The following is a 4,806-nucleotide window of genomic DNA, read 5'->3' as shown; positions in this document are numbered from 1 at the left end:
AAAAGGGAAAGTACCCCCCGGGGGGGGGGGGGGGAAATCAGGGCAGACAGGTGAAACCGCTTTGAGAAAGGCAAGGAGGCGGTTTAATGCCCGTGAAAATAAATAGCCGGCTCTCCATGGATGGCTGTGTACACCTAAAATTCACTTCTGTGCCTGTTGCTGCTGGAAAGGGACATTTTGGATGCGCAGCCGGGCCCGCGGGTGTCTGCAAAGTTGCTGTCCAGTGCCGGCCCCCAAGGTGTGCTCTTGGAGGGGGGGAGGGGGGGAGTGTCACTGCTCACAGGTCACTCCTCTGCCCCTGCGATTCAGAGCACGTCTTGATGTCTTTCAAAAAGTGGCCGAGACTAGCCCAAGTTTAAAGGGAGAGAGCGCGCTCAACTTGTCGCCCCACATTGAACTCCTACGCCAGTCAAGACGTGCCGCCTCCTTGGGACGGGGCGGGCAGGGTCTGTGCAGCCTGAGCCTGGTGGCCTCTGCGGGGCCGGGGAAGTTTCTGCGGCTCTCGGCCGGGGGGTGGCTTGCGGCCAGCCCCAAGCCCTGGGGTGCGGGGTCGGTGCCCACCCTGGCCCTCCAGCCCCCCGAGCCGGCTGGGCAGGGATCTTTCCACTCCCTGCCCAGGACCCGTCTCACTAGAGCCACAGCTCCCAGCCCTGGCACGTGGAGCTCAGCTGTGGCCGCCCCGCTGCCTCCGCAGCCTCACACCCTGTCCCCAGGCTGGAGTTGGCAGTCCCTGTCTCTGCCGCCTTCCTTTTTTTTTTTCTTTTTTAAGAAGAAAATTAAAACAAAAAACCAAAAAAAAACCCTGAAGAGCTCATGCGACTGCCCCATCTGCCTTCTCATCTGCGAGGGGCTGCGGAAAAGTCAGCGGGCGAGAAGCCAGGAGGATGGGGCAGTGCGGGACCAGGCTGCCCGCGGCTGGGGACACCCCCGCGCCTCCTTCCCGAGCCTGCCCCGAGCTCAGGAGCCTTTCGGGCTGCTCCAGCACGCCCAGCCCCGCCAGCATTTCCGAGCGTACTCTTCCTTGCTGCTTCTCAAACCCGCCGCCTTACCTTTGCTCGAGCCGGGCTCTGTTAGGGCTAGTGATAGCCCTTCTCCCCCAGCAGCCTTCCAACTCCTGGAAGCACACTTGCTTCATTTTGAGATCCTGCTAATTTGGGGGGAGGGGGAGGGGGTTGTTGTTTTTTTTTTTAAAACAAAAACCCAAAAACCCTGCGTGCAAACAAACAAAAAAGTCAAGGTCAGCTCCTCTCCCTAATAATCTGTGTCCAACCGAGGAGCATCAGTCTAATGTACAACACTCACACGGTCAGAGGGGGGCTTCTTTTTTTCCTTTCCCCCTGTCCAGATGCCCACGGAACAGCCAACCAACCTCACCGTGTTTCTAAGCCAAAATGCCACAAGATCAAGAGCAGTGGCAGATGCAGGAATTCCCCACTGGGAACCGACCGAAGGGAGGTTTATTAACCCAATAGTTTAAATGGGTTTTTTTTTTAAGTGCTCACTTAATATGACTGGAAAGAAACCTTCCCCCCACCATGGCTCTGAGTGAGAAATAAGGGAAACTTGCAGATTTCTAATGAAATCATTCCTCTTCTCCCTCCACCCCATCACCAGTGAATACAATCACACACAACACAGAAGCCCAGAAATAAACCGCTTGCCGATACAGCTCACCCTGCTGCACATACTTTGCCAGCACCCCTCATTTAGTACCTATCAGGGATGCAGATTATCTGTCTATCTACCTAGCTAGCTATCTACATATAGATATATCTATGTAGATATCTATATACATATAGACATATCTATATAGATATCTAGATATAAACCAAAATTATTCTTACAGATAGCTAGATAACTAGATAGAGATACATATCTATATAGATATCTATATAGATTTCTATATAGGTATCTAGATACAGATATCTATATCTATTGATATATAGATACAGATATAAAATAATCATTTTGGTTAATAATGAGGATGTCATATTATCTGAAATCGATCCCTTAGCCAGCTTTGGCTATGCCTCAGGCACCAAACTTTCCAATATCAAGATATTAACAGATGGTGGCAACCACATGGTGAGATGTTGTTTAGATTAAGCCACTCCTTTCACTCAGGCCTAAGAAGAAGGACTCCCATGTAGGCAGGTGTATTCCCAAGAGTTTCTGCACCGCCCCTACCAGGCTGCCATGTAAACAGCCTCCATTTTTTACTCTGGGAAGGGACTTGAAGAAGTGGAGGGGTTTCATGGGCACAGGAACTGAGGGGCCCCACGGTTCTGTGTTGCCTGGCATCATGTCACACCTCTCCTCCTCTGTGGGTGCATCTACACAAGATGCTTACTGCACATTAATCTAATACCACTGTGCAGTAGCGTATCAGCAAAAACCATACTAATAGCCTACTGCACAGTGGTATTTGGCTAATGCGCAGTAAGCGTCACTAAACAGCCTGGTGCCAGTGCTACTGCACAGTAACTTTAGGCACTGCACATTTAGTTAGTACTTTATTAAGGCAGCACTGTACTAAATGTGCAGTATCTAAGACCTGTAGATTTACGTGTAGTGTGGATTAGTGCCTCCTTTAAGTGCACCTCAGGGCCAAATGTGGGGAAAGACGCCCTGAGAGGGCCCAGTGTGAGTGCATCTGCCTGCCTAGCTCAGTGCGGTGCAGGCTGCACGAGCCCTGGCCAGCAGCAAGCCTCCACGGCAGTCCCCTTGGCCGGGCGAGGGCCAGCAGCCGCGAGGGGCGGGCTGGGGGGCGGCAGAGCTCTGCTAGCGGGGCTGGAAACCGAGTCGCCCGCAGGCAGCAATTGATTGAGGCTCCAGGGGCAGCCCGGCTGCCTCCCCGCCACCCGGGCGCGACCAGCACCCCCGCATCCCGGCCCCATCCTGATCCAGCTTGGAGGGCTCCCCTCCGGCTTGCCACTGCCCTGGGGGCACCTCCTCCCCCCCCATTGCCCCGCCCGCCCCTCCGGCACACAGGCGGGGGACCCCGCAGGGATCAAGGTCCCCTGCTGCTTGTCTCCATGCCCCTCACCTTGCCCCCCTGAGCCAAACCTTCCTCTTCAAGGCTTCTTTCTAAGAGTCCTGGCTCCCCACCTGTCCCCTTCCCTCCCCCCCTGCCTCCGGCAGGCATCAGGTCGGGAAGAGAGGACAGAGCCCGGTGCCCTGCCCTGCCAAGGGACCTTCCCTGCCGCCTGCTTAGCGTGGCTCCAAAGAGCCTCTCGAGCCAGCGTCTGGTTTGGTTTTTGCTTTTTTTTTATGATCAGCTTGATGTCACTGGGGACCATACATCTGCGGCGTAATTGAGCGTGACCCGAGCATCTCTGCTTTTCTACCTTGCCTCCCTTCAGCCGAGAAGGCAGCTCCCCGTGGGCAGATGCTCCATGGGACGGCTGCCACGTGCCTCGCAGCTTCTCGAGGAGCCGGAGCCAGCTGAGACCCCCCCGAGATGCTGGGCGGGGGTAGCTGGAGGAAACTTGCCCTGGTTTTCTTGGTTTTCTTTTTCTCCCCCCACTCCAAGAAGCGGGCAAATTGCCCGCGAGCTCAAAGTCCGATTCACATGGAATAAGCCCTTTAAAGAAGGCTTCAAATGTGGCCGGGAGTTGGCATCCTGCGTCCCATCATTTCGCGAGACATGCTCCTCTTACGCCAGCCATCGCGGCCGGTAGTCAAGGACTGGGGAGCCCATCTTGCCAGATGTGCGCTCCCATATGTAATGCCTGAAACAAAAATCCGGGGGCGTCTCTCTCTACCTACTCCAGTTCAGGAACTGCAATCACAGGGGTCCAAAAAAAAGAAAAGCAATATCCTTCAATACTTATTCTGGGTTCTGCTGTGATGAGCCTATTACACAGAATCATTCCTACAACTGCTTCGAGGGCTGGGGAAGCAAGGCGCAGTGCTTCCGCGGGTTGCTCGGCTTGCACTGCGGTCCTGGGTCCCCAGGATACTCTGTTGCAGACAAGCAAGCGAGCTATGAAACAACGAAGATGCAAAGTAGAGCTTTGCACATGAAAATTGCAAGTTATGGACGGAACAGTAGCTCTGCACATGTATCTAGCAGCAAAAAGTACCGTATTTTTCCTAAATGTGATGATACCAACAACAACAAAAAAAACCCTTAAATAAATAAGCCAGTTCTAGCTATTTTCTGATGCATACCAAAACTTACAAAAAAAAAAAAAGCTAAGAATCCTGATTTACTTTCATTCAAATCTAATTCTTTGGACAGAGTCACCCCTTAGCTTTTTGCTGCTCTTCACCCCAACCAGCCCGCACGCCTCTGCATCCTGCTCCTTCCCTTCCAATATAGCAACGATTCTAGATTAGCAACGGACGCCTATGGAGCCCTGCCAAGACACGGGGCCCGATTCTGCGACCTGACTTGCATGGGAGACGAATGCAAGACGGGGCTGAGAGTTTCCAAGCGGAGCTGCAAATACAGGAAAGAGGAGCAAGCAGTCCTAAAAGGGAGGGGGGGGGACTTACAGGATCCCGGAGAGATACATTCAGTCCCACCCCATCTTGATTTCATCTTGCCGGGAGAAAGGCCTGGGAGGAAGTAAACTTACACTTTAAGGGGCCGATCCTGCAGGGAAAAGGTATGGGAGTCGATGGGCTTTTTGGTTGCAGTCAGCTGCTGCAGTGCCAGGGAATTTTTCCTGCAGGCTGACAGAAAAAGCACCCTCCCTCCACTCAAAAGAAGCAGTAAACAGGTGGGAAACAGTAAGACATTATAATGAATAATAATGTCACATAGGCTTCTGCTATTAATTGTAATTAATACCGATGCTA

General features: G+C 52.9%; 1 protein-coding gene across 1 annotated transcript in view; it reads right to left on the bottom strand.

The window, feature by feature from the left end:
- Nucleotides 1–4,519, bottom strand: part of PROX1 (prospero homeobox 1) — a 56,843-nt gene extending 52,324 nt beyond the window's left edge. The window contains exon 1 of the mRNA XM_025192480.1: nt 4,501–4,519. The gene's annotated coding sequence lies outside the window, so the exon portion shown is untranslated. The remainder of the gene's footprint in view (nt 1–4,500) is intronic.
- Nucleotides 4,520–4,806: the final 287 nt, after the last annotated feature.

This window comes from Alligator sinensis, unplaced genomic scaffold, assembly GCF_000455745.1.
Source record: "Alligator sinensis unplaced genomic scaffold, ASM45574v1 scaffold503_1, whole genome shotgun sequence".
NCBI classification, from domain to species: domain Eukaryota; kingdom Metazoa; phylum Chordata; order Crocodylia; family Alligatoridae; genus Alligator; species Alligator sinensis.
Note: the sequence above shows the minus strand (reverse complement) of the source record. Positions and strands in the feature narration are given on the sequence as shown.